General features: G+C 36.8%; 2 pseudogenes; both read right to left on the minus strand.

Moving 5' to 3' along the window:
* Nucleotides 1-15,584, minus strand: part of LOC131407612 (cytochrome P450 2C9-like) — an 85,960-nt pseudogene that overhangs the window by 12,344 nt on the left and 58,032 nt on the right.
* LOC131406861 (SWI/SNF-related matrix-associated actin-dependent regulator of chromatin subfamily B member 1-like) overlaps nucleotides 143-15,584 on the minus strand; it is a 34,980-nt pseudogene continuing 19,538 nt past the window's right edge.

A 15,584-nucleotide genomic window follows, 5' to 3' on the forward strand; every position in this document is an offset into this window, starting at 1 on the left:
GACATGTTGAAATTATAATATTTTGGATATATTGGGTAAAATAAAATATATCACTAACATTAAAAAAAAATAAAAAAATAATAAAACACACACAACCCCCAGACGAGGCCTCTTCCTACACCAGAGACTGGGGTGGTGGGGACTATGCCTCAGCAACTGGAATGTGTGCCCAGGGGGAGGGTGACCTGGAAGTCCTCTTGCTTCCCCACTGTCCCATGCTCCTCAAAATGACATCCAGCTGCCCTTTTGCCTCCCTCCTTTCTTGAAGATGAAGGAGAGGCCGTCTGATCTTCTGAATGCTCTGTGGAAGCCAAGTGCCCATAGGCTGGTTACCAGGCCCCCTGGTAGTGCTGATGAGATACCTCATATGCATTGTGTTCCTGTCCTGGTCATGGATCTTCTTTTCCATCTCCGTCAGTGTCTCCAGCAGTGGGTACCACTAATCAGCATCACCTGTGTTCTGGATGGCAATCTTCACCATGGGCAGGGAGTTCTCACTGAAGGCATAGGTCTTCCAATGCCAGCTAGGCTGCCCCCAAATGCTGCATGCAATGGTGGTGACAATCTCCTCCCTGCTCAGCCCCAGCTCCAAGCACAGCTTCAGGGCAAGTGTCTCTGGAGATCTCCTTCTCTGACATGTCCCATTCAACTGGTCCACTAGGGCAACGTTTCCCATGGGGTTGTTCAGCTTGATGATGACACTCTGGTCTGATTGGTCTTTGCAGAATTCTGTGGTTGGGTAGGACTCGATTTGCTGTGTGATGGCGGAGGTGATGGCTGGAACAATGGCGATTAGTTCAAATCCAGGTGGTCACAGAAGACTTCTGAAAACATCTCAGGGGTCATCAGCTTCTCATTTATGTTTCAGGTAAAGGCGTCCGGTAACTTCTGCTCATCTATCTCCATGTCCAGCCAGTTAGAGACCAATACCTCAGGCTGGGATGTGTTCTCATGGATCACAGGTGGTCATGATCATTAAAACAGAGACAGAAGGTTCTCTTCTTGTCCCAGCCCATGCGGTTCCTGTGAATGGTCATGGAGCATGACACAGTGTCCAGATGGTGAGAAATGTTGGGCAGGGTGGGCACCCACTGGCTGTTCCACTTAGTTTTCTGTTCCTTGAAGTAGGTGGTGGGCTCCATGCTGAAGGACACACGCCTTGTACTTCTCATGGTTGCCATCCAATATCTCTTCCACCCCTGAGGCTTTTAACAGTGTCATGCTGGTGGCCAGGTTCGTGTATCCACAATCATGTGAAGATGCAACTATTTTCCTCCTTTCTTCCACGTTGGCCTTTCTCTTCTAGAGTGAGGGGCATCTATTGTACAGAAAGCTTTGGAAAATACCTTTGAGATCTTTCTGACTTTAAAATTAGAGAAACAAATGAGATAGATGGATTTTTTCTTCTTTTGGGGGAGGGGTAAGGAGGTAATAGTTTGAATAGCCTTTGTTTAAAAAATAAATAAATATATTTAAAACAGCCACATTTATATCTTTTTCACAAGAAACACATAAATTCAACTTTTCCTTGAAATCAACGTGGAAGTCAGAAATGAGTAACCCCAGTTTGTGTTCTACACAGGATCATGGGCATCTTTGGATATTTCAGAAGGTTCTTGATTCTGACAATGTAAATAAAGCTAGGATGAGAAATTACTACCTTCTGCTGGAGAAAGTTAAGAGGAAAAAAAATTTATGTTAGGTTGCTTTTATGACTGCTTAAATTTTTGATGATCTTGGTTTAATGGTTTCTCTCTCGTGCGAACTGCTGGCAGTGATCACCTCTTTTTTTTTTTTTTTTTTTTGTCAGAGAGCTCCAGCTGACCACTCCCCACATCTTTTGTTCAACCATAATGACCATCTTTTTGCTTCTTCTGGACTTTTTAGAAACCCATAACAGTTGCATGTGTGGTAGGAGGTGATGGAAAAGCATTTATGAGAATTTATTGGCACTTCAGAGACTATGTTTTCCCAGCTTGGGCTCCTTATTAACTGGTCAAGGTTTTGTCCAGAAAGAGCATCTCAACCAGAAGAACGTTTACCGTGATGCTGGGCACAAGTTACTTATTGTCTTCCTACTCTGCTTTGCCATCTCACCAGCTGTAACCCTTATTCTTCATATCATGTCCACCAGATCCATAGACTTGGTTTCCTCACTTTCTTGACATATCCATAAGTGTTTCACATACATGTTGCTGAATCAGGTTTTTCAGCTGTTACCAACCCATATCATACTGTTTCTGTGTGGTCCTACCAAAAATGTCCCTTCAGATCCCTTTGCTTTGCCATTTGCAAAAATGTCTGAAATTGTCAAGTCTCGGTTTCCAGAAGACTTGGTTCCATTGACAGGACACATATGTGATGACCCTTTAGTGGCAATTATGACCTACAATGCCCAGGTTGTATGTAGTATAAAGGGAATTTTTAAATAAGTTGAAAAGTAAGCTGTGAACAAAATTAGAACTTTGTATATTTCTTAATTTTAAAATATGCTGATATGCCTTAAACTGTGTTGTAGATCATTGTCATTGTGCTGCTTATCCAATGTGTTTCTAAAACTGATGTGTAATCTACTTTAAGCGTTAATGCAGCATAGTCATCCATGTGAGCTGCATGTCAAACATTTTTCTTTTTTAAAAACTAAAATAATTATATTGATATGAAGCATACAATTTTTTCAACTATGAAAGTAATCACTTAGCAAACATGACCGGTAATTTGGTGTCTGTTAAGATGAGAGAGTAGTGGACAGGTAATCTATGCATACGTCACTAGTGCCAAGACATAAAGTGGGGGAAAATATATTCCACTCCCCCCTTTTTTTACCTAAATGAAAAGCACTACTTTGGATATTGCAGATATCAGCACATATACATCTGCCTCAATTGTGCTGCATTATATGAATCTGTCATTACACCACTGATGTACATTTAGGTAGTTTTCAACATCTCTTTATTAAGAGCAATGAAAAAATTTTGGACATGCCTCCATTTGCACACGGAGTAGGTACCAAGACTTTGACTTCTTGCATTATAAGAAATTTCATTTTGTATTTTTATAGATATTGTCAAGTCGTCCTATGAAATAGATGTACCTTATAATCCTGCCAGCAGTATGTGAAAGTACTTATTTCAACATATCCTCCCCAACACAATGTTTTCTCATTTTTTGTATTCATCAATCTAAAGGGAAAAAATGGTATCTCATAGTTTTAGCTTGCATTTTGCATTTGTTGCCTGGTTTAATTCTTGCCACACCGTATGGAAGTAAATAATATAGGTATTTTCAATAGTTTAGAAATGAGAGAACTGAGGCTCAAAGCAATAAGAAATTTACCCAAGATGATAGCTTAGAATCACAGAGATAACGTTTGCACTGAAGTCCTCCTGACTTTTGTGTCAAGTAACTTGTATTTCTGAAAACCTGCTGGAGTTTTCCACTTTCAGGACACATTTGGCAGAAGACAGTACCTGATTCACTTAGAGAAGCCAAAGAGGAAATATTACTCTCTGCACAAGTGACACTGCTTCCATTCCTCTGCCCTAAGCATGCAACTTTGTTTCTGATCAAGCATTTTCCAGGCTGGGAAATAACCTGAATACCTGGAAATGGGTGTAATCTGGGCCTGTGGAATGCAAATGGTCATTTTGCAACTCAGAGGAAATCATTTTCCACAAAGTTGTTTTTATCAATCATTTCAAAATGATCTGTAGGGGGACAATTTTACCCTCTTCCTACTTTTCTGCTTCAGCTTATAAAATATGAACATTTGTCTTCTTAAAGGTATAAGAAATCAATCCCTCAACTGAAGACCCTGGAGCCCAATGTGTTTCTAAACTCTAATTGTTTAGCTTTTAAAAAAGATGTTATGATGTATATACCATAGATTTTATAATCCTTCAGATTGATTGTGTGATGGCACCATATAATAAAATACATTGATATTTCTTTTGCGAAGTATATGAATATTCATTCAAAGTGGGATTCATAAGGACTATTAATAGCATTACTTCAGCTCAAGTGAAGATTTGGTCAACAAATGAATTGCACCAAATATATATAGATATCTATCTCTATCTATCTTATCTATTTTATCTATCTATCTATCTATCTATCTATCTATCTATCTATCTATCTACCTACCTATCTATCTATCTATCTATCTATCTATCTATCTATCTATCTATCTATCTATCTATTAGTGGATCCAATCTGTAGTAGATGAAATTGGAAATTTTTTACCTGAATTGATTTGAAGGGTAGAATCAGCCACCCAGTGTTGCATCTTTATTTACTGGGCTGTCCCATGCAGAAGGGAATTAATGGGTCATTCCCTCAGGCTCAGGCATCTCTAGGCTCAAACAGCACCAGGCACAACATGGGCCACCATGCAGAGTAGCAATTGGATGTGAGCTCAGAAGATGCAATGCTCCTCTCAAGCAGGTCTGCAAATCTGATGTAGTGGGTGGGGGAGATGGACAATCCTTATCTGATTCCTCAGTCTATTTCCCATTTAGTTTATTATAGGGGAGAAGCAACTTTCATAATTCTTCCCTTCAAACTTCAACATGAAAAACAAAACTCTTTGTCTGGTTGTGTTTTTTTTTTTTGAAAAAAGAGTGGACTTGAAGTCCTAACCCTTTTACCATATCTCTGACAGGGGCAAGGACCATCACTTCTTGGTAAAGTCCTCAACTGTCTATTCCCCAGAAGGCGGCAGTGGTACTTGCAGTCTTAACAAACTCGCAATCCTTCTCCCCCTCCAAGTAGAATTTTCAGTTATTTTTTTATCATAATAGTAATATATGCTGGCTTAGTATAGCTTGTAGCATACTAACTAGAAAGTCTGAATAATAGAAATCATGTTTTGGAGGGATTGGAAAGCTCCTGAGACAAAAATCTGTGGTAAATATGTGCAATTATGAGGCTTTATAGCCCCAAACTGGAAAAAACATAAAATCCTTCAAGCTGCCACATGTATAATTTTTGCACCTCTCTCATCCTGTTTGGTAGATGATTGGAACCATATTGTGAAAATGGGAACTTCAAGAGTGCTGAGACAGTGAATGAGAAACAAATCTTACCTTGGAGATGAAGTAAGTTTCTGAATTTAATGTCACAGATCACTGCATGGGGCATGCTGATGGGGATGATGTCAATATATTTCTGGATGTGGTGCACCATGGCATCCGTGTAGGGCATGTTGCTCCTATCCTGCATGCAGGGGCTTCAGTGTCTGCCAATCACATGATCAGTCTCTTCCTAGACTTTAGCTGATAAGATACAAGTAAGACTGATGGAAAAGGAGTAAAATGGCACATTTGCTACAGGAATTCAGGGTTACATTAAGCACTATGAAGGTGTCCCGACATCATTATAAACATAAGTTATATGCCCAGAAGTACAGTTAGAGAATTTCTACAATATAGATACATATAACTCTTCTACAAGCTAGGCATTAGATATGTCTCTACATACCTATGTATTACAATGCAGTATAATTAATACAAATAGAAATGATCAAATGTTTGAGAATATAAAGTTAGGATAAAATTAAGTCAATAAAAATAAGAAAGAAAAAAAGAAATTAAAATTAATTTTATATGCAAATAATATATGGTGTTTGAAAAACTAAATTTTACTAATAGTTGTATATGTATGGATGTGTGTGTGTGTGTAACTTGCAATGGTACTCTCTTCACCCTCCTCACATCCCAAAGGCGGCCACTTTGATCCATTTTAGTAGATGCTTTTGAAATTTATGTTCATATTTTAAAATAATGATTCTATTTACTGACATCCATATTTAGACAATATCTAATGACCTTCTGATATGGGATATGAGGGCTTACTTGTCTACCTCCACTCATACAAAATATACACAGACATACCCCCAAACCAACAAACACACGCGCACAGACACACACACACTTCCCCTCACTCAATTTTTTTCTAATATATTTACAACACAATATTTGGTAATATCAATAATAAATGTTTACAACGTTATGAATATATAAATGCTGTTCATTGGTGAACTAAATATGATTATGTTTCTTTTTTTACATATTTGGAGTTGAAAGTGTCTATTTCATTCCTAATTTCCTGCATCTAATTTTTAGATGCAGATTTGGAATTATTTCAAAATGCACAGGTAGATGTTTCAAACTCCTAGTAATAATTTTCCAAATTCTTAATCTTCAGGTTATCAACTGTTCTCTCGTTCTTGGTGTCTCCTCTCACACCTGCTTTGTCCACTGAGCCCAATTTTAAATCGATATTTTCTAGGTCTGGTGCTCAGCACCTTTCTTTTTTTTTTTCTCTGGTAACATTGGTTTGTAACATTATATAAATTTCAGGTGTACATCAATTATATATCAATTTCTGTATAGATTACATCATGTTTACCACCCAAAGACTAATTACAATCCATCACCCTACACATGTGCCTAATCGTCCCTTTCGCCCTCCTCCCTCCCCCCTTTCCCTCTGGTAACCACCAATCAGATCTCTGTCTTTATGTGATTGTTGTTGTTTTTATCTTCTACTTATGAGTGAGATAATACAATATTTGACTTTCTCCCTCTGACTTACTCCGCTTAGCATAATACCCTCAATGTTCATCCAAGTAGTCATGAATGGCTGGATTTCGTTGTTTCTTATGGCTGAGTAGTATTGCATTGTGTCTATATACCACATCTTATTTATCCATTCATCCCTTGATTGGCACCTAGGTTGCTTTGAAGTCTTGGCTATTGTGTATAATGCTACAATGAACAAAGGGGTGCATGTACCTTTACGCATTGGTGTTTTCATGTTCTTTGGATAAATACCCAGCAGAGAAATAGCTGGATTGTACGGTAGTTCTATTCTTGATTTTTTGAGGAATCTCCATACTGTTTTCCATAGTGGCTGCAGCAGCTTGCACTCCCACCAGCAGTGTATGAGAGTTCCCTTCTCTCCACATCCACTCCAACACTTATTTCCTGTCTCATTAATTATAGCCATTCTGATGGGAGTGAGGTGATATCTCATTGTAGTTTCAATTTGCATTTCCCTGATAGTTAGTGATGTTGAACATATTTTCATGTGCCTGTTGGCCATCTGTATATCTTCTTTGGAGAAGTGTCTGTTCAGATCTTTTGCCCATTTTTTATTGGGTTGTTAGTTTTTGTTGTTGAGATATATGAGTTCTTTGTATATTTTGGGTATTAACTCCTTATCAGATATATGGTTTGCATTTATCTTCTCCCAATTGTTAGGTCTTTTCATTTTGTTAATGGTTTCCTTTGCTGTACAGAAGCTTTTTAGTTTGATGAAGCACTTGACAAGACACAGCATCCATTTATGATAAAAACTCTGAATAACATGGGTATAGAAGGAAAGTACTGCAACACAATAAAGGCCATATATGACAAACCCACAGCTAATGTCATCCTCAATGGTGAAAAACTGAAAGTTATACCTCTAAGAACAGGAACCAGACAAGCATGCCCACTCTCACCACTCCTCTTTAACATAGTATTGGAAGTCCTAGCCAGAGCAATCAGGCAAGAAAAAGAAAGAAAAGGGATCAAAATTGGAAAGGAAGAAGTGAAACTGTTACTATTTGCAGATGATATGATTCTATGTATAGAAAACCCTAAAGAATCCACCAAAAAGCTCATAGAAATAATAAATGAATGTGGTAAAGTTGCAGGATACAAAATCAACATACAGAAATCAGTTGGGTTTCTATACACTAACAATGAAGTAGCAGAAAGAGAAATTAACAATCTCATTTAAAATTGAAACAAAAAGAATAAAATACCTAGGATAAACTTAGCCAAAGAGGTGAAAGATCAGTACACTGAAAACTATAAAACATTACTGAAAGAAATTGAAGAAGACGCAAAGAAATGGAAAGACATTCCACGCTCTTGGATTGGAAGAATTAACATAGTTAAGATGTCCATACTTCCTAAAGCAATCTACAGATTCAACACAATCCTTATCAAAGTTCCAACAACATTTTTTACAGAAATAGAACAAAGAATCCTAAAATTTATATGGAATAACAAAAGACCCCAAACAGCCAACGGAATCCTGAGAAAAAAGAACAAATCTGGAGGTATCACACTCCCTGATTTCAAAACATACTACAAAGCTATAGTTTCCAAAACAGGATGGTATGGGCACAAAAACAGATACACAGATCAATGGAATAGAATCAAAAGCCCAGAAATAAACCCACACATCTATGGACAGCTAATCTTCGACAAAGGAGCCAAGAACATACAATGGAGAAAGGAAAGTCTCTTCAATAAATGGTGTTGGGAGCACTGGACAGCCAAATACAAAAAAATGAAAGTAGACTATTACCTTGCACCATACACAAAAATTAACTCAAAATGGATTAAAGACTTGAATGTAATACCTGAAACCATAAAACTACTAGATGGAAACTTAGGCAGTATGCTCTTTGACATCGATCTTAGCAACGTATTTTCAAGCACCATGTCTGATGGGGCAAGAGACACAATAGAAATAATAAACAAATGGGACTACATCAAACTAAAAAGCTTCTGCACAGCAAAGGAAAGCATCAATAAAACGAAAAGACAAAGTAACAACTGGGAGAAAACATTTGCAAACCATACATCGAATAAGGGGTTAATCTCCAAAATATATAAAGGACTCATGCATATCAACAACAAAAAAACTAACAACCCAATTAAAAAATGGGCAAAAGACCTGAACAGACATTTTTCCAAAGAAGATATACAGATGGCCAACAAGCACATGAAAAGATGTTCAACATCATTAACTATCAGGGAAATGCAAATGAAAACTACAATGAGATATCACTTCACACCCGTCAGAATGGTTAAAATTAACAAGACAGGAAACGAGTGTTGGAGAGGATGTGGAGAGAAGGGAACTTTCATACACTGCTGGTGGAGTGCAAATTGGTGCAGCCACAATGGAAAACAGTATGGAGATTCCTCAAAAAATTAAGCATAGAACTACCATACACTCCAGCTATTCCACTGCTGGGTATTTATCCAAAGAACATGAAAACATCAATGCGTAAAGATACGTGGACCCCTATGTTCATTGTTGCATTATTCACAGTAGCCAAGACTTCGAAGCAACCTAGGTGCCCATCAAGGGATGAATGAATAAAGAAGATGTGGTATATATACACAATGGAATACTACTCAGCCATAAGAAATGATGAAATCCAGCCATTTGTGACAACATGGATGGACATTGAGGGTATTATGCAAAATGAAATAAGTCAGAGGAAGAAGATTATATACCATATGATTTCCTTCATTAAGTAGTAGATAATAACAACAATAAACAAACACATAGAGACAGAGATTGGATTGGTGGTTACCAGAGGGGAAGAGGGGAGGGAGGAGGGCGAAAGGGATAATTCAGCACGTGTGTGTGGTGACGGGTTGTAATTAGTATTTGGGTGGTGAACATGATGTAATCTATGCAGAAATAGAAGTATAACGATGTACACCTGAAATTTACACAATGTTATAAACCAATGTTACTGCAATAAACAAAAAATTAAAAAAAAGAAAAAAAAGAAAAAAAGAAAAGCTATATGCCAACAAACTGGACAACCTAGAAGAAATTGATAAATTCTTAGACTCATACAACCTCCCAAAACTGAATCAAGGAGAAATAGAGAATCTTAAAAGACCAATGACAAGCAAAGAAATTGAAACGGTAATCAAAAACCTCTCCAAAAACAGCAGTTCAGGACCAGAGGGCTTCCCTAGTGAATTCTATCAAGCATTCAAAGAAGACTGTATACCTATCCTTCTCAAACTCTTTCAAAAAACCGAAGAGGAGAGGAAGCATCCTAACTCTTTCTATGAGGCAAATATTACCGTGATACCAAAACCAGACAAGAACAATACAAAAAAAGAAAATTACGGGCCCACATTGCTCATGAGCATAGATGTCAAAATCCTCAACAAAATATTAACAAATTGAATACAGCAATACATTAAAAGGATCATACACCATGATCAAGTGGGATTTGTTCCAGGGATGCAGGGATGGTTCATCAGCTACAAATCAATTAATGTGATATATCACTTTAACAAAATGAAGAATAAAAATCACATGAGAATCTCAATAGATGAAGAGAAAGGATTTGACAAGATACAACATTCATTTATGATAAAAACTCTCAATAAAATGGGTATAGATAGAAAGCAGCTCAACATAATAATGGCCACATATGACAAACTCACAACCAACATCATACTCAACAGTGAAAAACTGAAAGCTATTTCTCTAAGAACAGGAACAAGACAAGTATGCCCACTCTATCCACTATTATTCAACATAGTACTGGAAGTGTTAGCCAGAACAATTAGGAAAGAAAAAACATAATAAAAGGGATCCAAACTGGAAAGGAAGAAATAAAACTGTCACTATTTGCAGATGACATAATTCTATATATAGAAAACCCTAAAAAATCCACCAAAATACTATGAGAAATAATCAACAAATACAGTAGAGTTGCAGGGTAGAAAGTCAACATACAAAAATCAGTTGTATTGCTATACACTAATAACGACCTAACAGAAAGAATGAGTGGTTGAACTTCCATGCCCTCCACTTTGGCAGCCAAGGTTCACAGGTTAGGATCCTGGGAGTGGACCTACTCCACTCACCAGCCACGCTGTGGTGGTGTCCCACATAGAAAAAAGTGGAGGAAGTTTGGCACAGATGTTAACTCAGGGAGAATCTTCCTCAGCCAAAAAGTAAAAAAAAAAAAAAAAAAAAGAATACAATCTCATTTACAATCACAACAAAATAATAAAATCCCAAGGAATAAATTTAACCAAGGAGGTGAAAGGCCTATATACTGAAAACTATAAGGCACCATTGAAAGAAATCAAAGACGACATAAAGAAATGGAAAGATATTCCATGCTCATGGATTGGAAGAATAAACATAGTTAAAATGTCCATATTACCTAAAGCAATCTACAGATTCAATGCAATCCCAATCAGAATCCCAATGATGTTCTTCATGGAAATAGAACAAAGAACCCAAAATTTATCTGGAACAAGACCCCGAATAGCCGAAGCAATTCTGAGGAAAAAGAACAAAGTTGGAAATATCACATTCCCTGAATTAAAACTATACTACAAAACTATAGTAATCAAGACAACATAATACTGGCACAAAAACAGGCACACAAATCAATGACTCAGAATTGAAAGCCCAGGAATAAAACCACACATCTAGAGACACCTAATCTTTGACAAAGGAGCCAAGAACATACAACGGAGAAAGGAAAGTCTCTTCAATAAAACTGGACAGTCACGTGAAAAAGAATGAAAGTAGATCATTATCTTATGCCATAAACAAAAATTAACTCAAAACGTATTAAAGACTTGAAGGTAAGACGTGAAACCATAAAACTCCTACAAGAAAATACAGGCACTCTTTGACGTCTATCTTAGCAATATCTTTTCGCATACCCTGTCTACTCAGGCAAGGGAAACAAAAGAAAAAACTAAACAAATAGGACTACACCAGATTAAAAAGCTTCTGCAAGACAAAGGAAACCATCAACAAAATGAAAAGACAACCCACCTACTGGGAGAAAATATTTGCAAATCATATAACTGAGAAGGATTTAATTCCTAAAATATATCAGGAACTCATACAACTCAACAACAATAAAAAGAACAACTGATCAAAAAATGGGCAGAGGATATGAACAGACATTTTTCCAAAGAACATATACAGGTGGCCAGCAGGCACAGGAAAAGATATTCAACATCACCAAATATTAGGGAAATGTAAATCAAAACTATAATGAGATATCACCTTACACCTGACAGAATGGCTATAATTAACAAGATGAGAAATGACAAGCGTTTGAGAGGATGTAGAGAAAAGGGAACCCTCATAGACTGCTGGTGGGAATGCACCCTGATGCAGCCACTATGGAACACAGTCAGGAGATTTCTCAAAATATTAAAAATCCAGCTATCCCACTAGTGGGTATTTATCCAAAGAATTTGAAATCAATAATCCAAAGAGACTTATGCACCCCTATGTCCATTGCAGCATTATTCACAATAGCTAAGATGTGGAAGCAACCCAAGTGCCCTTCTATTGAGGAATGGATAAAGAAGATGTGGTGTTTATATACAATGAAATACTACTCAGCTAAAAAAATGACAAAATCCTTCCATTTGCAAAAACATGGACGACCTTGAGGGTGTGATGTTAAATGAAATAAGCCAGACAGAGAAAGATAAATAGTGCATGATTTCACTCATATGTGGAAGACAAATAAACACATGGATAAAGAGAACAGATTAGTGGTTACCAGAGGGGAAAGGGTTGGGGGTTGGGCGAGAGGGGTAAAGGGGCAAATATGTATGGTGACCAATAAAAATTAGACTACTAGTGGTGAACATGATGCAGTCTATACAGAAACTGATAAATAATGTTGTACATCTGAAATTACACAACGCTGTAAACCATTATGACCTCAAAAAATCACTGGAAAAAAAAGGAATACCTAGCAATTGGATTATAAATAAAATAGGAATACTACATCATCCAGCTATTCCACTACTGGGTATTTATACAAAGAACATGAAATCAATAATTCAAAAAGATTTATGCACCCCTATGTTAACCACAGCATTATTTACAATAACCAAGATTTGGAAGCAACCCAAGCGCCCTTCAATGGATGAATGGATAAAGAAGGTGTGGTATATATATACAATGGGATACTACTTGGCCATAAAAAAGACAAAATTTGCATTTGCAGCAACATGGATGGACCTTGAGGGTATTACATTAAGTGAAATAAGTCAGACAGAGAAAGACAAATACCATATGATTTCATTCATATGTGGAAGATAAACAAACACATAGGTAAGGAGGACAGAATAGTGGTTGCCTAAGGAAAAGGGATGGGGGGAGGGCAAAAAGGGTAAAGGGGCACATACGTATAGTAATGGATTACAGCTAGACTATTTGTGGTGAACATGTTGCAGTCCATATAGAAACTGAAATATAATGATATATACCTAAAATTTACACAATGTTATAAGCCAATAAGACCTCACTAAAATAATTTTAAAAAATTAATAAGGTAGATTTGTTTGCCTAAAATAAAAGTAACATGAGAAATTTTTATTCCACACTGAATCTCAGGCAAGGCAAACAAAAAAGTTTAAATTATAAAAGGAGTCCTTTTATTCCTTCATTTCGTATATAGAAAACAGAAATAATTTTCTATATTAGGAAGTAGAGTCCACCATCTCCAATTAGCCCCCAAATTTAATTTATTTATACAAAACGACCTTCTTGTGGACCTCTGGGATATTATTCTGCATAGTCATCAACAGAATAATATTTTTTAATAAAGTTGAAAATTTGACTGTTACTTTGTCAATTCCGTAATGTTATAGATAAAGAAATTACGGAAGAGGAAAGGTCTTCTTTTTGGTAGAGATATACAAAATGAAATGGTAATAAAATGATCAACAAACTTAATATTTAAAAAGCTCCCAAATTCACTTTTATAAATTTAATTAAAGATGACTTGAATCGCAAATGATGTGAAGACACAATATGGCATTGAATAATAGGAAATTTGTTGAGTTGTCTGCTTCTCTGGCAGGCTCCTTTACACCTTTCAGGCTCTAAACTTTCAAAAAAACTTTCATTTTAGCTGAGTAGGTGAAGAGTAATTTGCAACACCTAGGGAATATGTGTGTGTGTGTGAGAGAGAAATTCACAAGTAAAATCTGATTTGCAGTCTTTCCTTTCACTTTATTTGGGAGATAAATTTTAAACAGGGCAATTTGGAATCCAAGCAGGAAATCAGTCATTGTGAAAATCACTTCATAGGTTACTAGCTCTGGTAGTGGGAGGTAAATAATTACCATTTAATTTTAATCCAAAATCCAATAAAGATGGGGAAAAAAAAGCAAAACTGAAAACAGAGGTCATTATATTTAGTGAAAGGGATTAACAATAGTTGAAGTCTAGTTAAATATATCATTATACAACTTGGTATTTGTGTATTTTGCAGAATTATGTTGTAGCATATATATTCATGAAATATGTAATTCAATACAGTAAGAAGTGGGTAATATGAGAAAATTGCTGCCAGCTTTTAAATAATGCCTTGTTTACATGAAAATTGTAATCGATGAGAATTGCACAAACATATGCCAAAGCAATTAAAACCGTATATTAAATTATAAACCACATATAGCATCATCACTAGTGGGAACTGCAGGAACAGATGTTGGAAAAAACCCTCAGACATGTCAGTGAGGATTACAGTACAAATATAGTCCAATTAGATGAGAGCACATGTCAGTTGGTTCAGCAAAATAAGGATGTGAAATGTTATTCACTCTTTTTCTTAAAACTAATTAATTAATGTATTTATTTGTATTGTGGTAACATTGGTTTATAACATTGTATAAATTTCAGGTGTACATCATTATACTTCTATTTCTGCATAGATTACATCATGTTCACCACCCAAATACTAGTTACAATCCTTCACCACACACATGCGCCTAATCATCCCTTTTGCCCTCCTGCCTCCCCCCTTTCCCTGGTGAGATGCCCTGGAATAGGTAACCCGAAGTTATGCTATGGGAAAAACAATGCCCTTTAACCTTAAAAAAATTAGACTCAAAACCTTCTACTTTTTTATTGTAATGATTTAGAAATAAACAAACAAAGCTGGGACAGAATAGGATTAAATGACCTTTTATACCCACACTGTATGCACAATCATGAGTGTACAAATACAACAAGCAGACATACACATAAGCTCCCTTGGCTCTCTGCTTCACACCCTTCCTCTTCTACTTGAGGGCTAGTAGCTGCTGTCTATATGAAAGATTTGGCCACCCCTGAAAGATTTTTAAGGACATTATTAGAGAAGAGAGCAGTCTGTTAAGGTCAGAGTTACAGAACATAGAATCACTCACCGTTGGTTTTTCTCAACTCGTCCACAAGGCAGCAGGCTTCCTCTTGAACACGATCTTCAACGCTCCTCTTCCCCATCCCGAAATTCCTTAGGGTCATGAGGGAAAAGCGCCGGATCTCCTTCCATTTCTTACCATTGCTGAACACTATTCCTATCAGAGGATAAACAGAACATGTTAAGGGAGGTTCTCAGCCAGGAAGAGGAAGCTGACACTTGGCAACCTCATGGATGAGCCAAACTCTGCTGAGGAGCTCTTCAAGTTTCTGCTTTTTGTCTTCTAATCCCCATTACCAATGCTGAACTTGGACACACACACACACATACCGTGTCCTTTATTAGCTCTTTCAAAAACTGGAAAACTGCCTCTTGCCAGAAAACTCCTCTCTGAGATCAATCAGGGCTTCCTTCACTGCTTCATATCCATGCAGCACCACTGTGGGCTCCAGGCCTAAATACACAGTGAACACAGGGCCATAGGCTTTTGATAGCTGGGAAATGGAAAGATAATGCAAATATTAGCAAAAGAAGTCACAATTTGGTCTATATTTTGTGCATGGTTCAGACTAATATTATCATCATG

The sequence above is a fragment of the Diceros bicornis genome, chromosome 6 (genome assembly GCF_020826845.1).
Source record: "Diceros bicornis minor isolate mBicDic1 chromosome 6, mDicBic1.mat.cur, whole genome shotgun sequence".
In the NCBI taxonomy this organism is placed as follows: domain Eukaryota; kingdom Metazoa; phylum Chordata; class Mammalia; order Perissodactyla; family Rhinocerotidae; genus Diceros; species Diceros bicornis.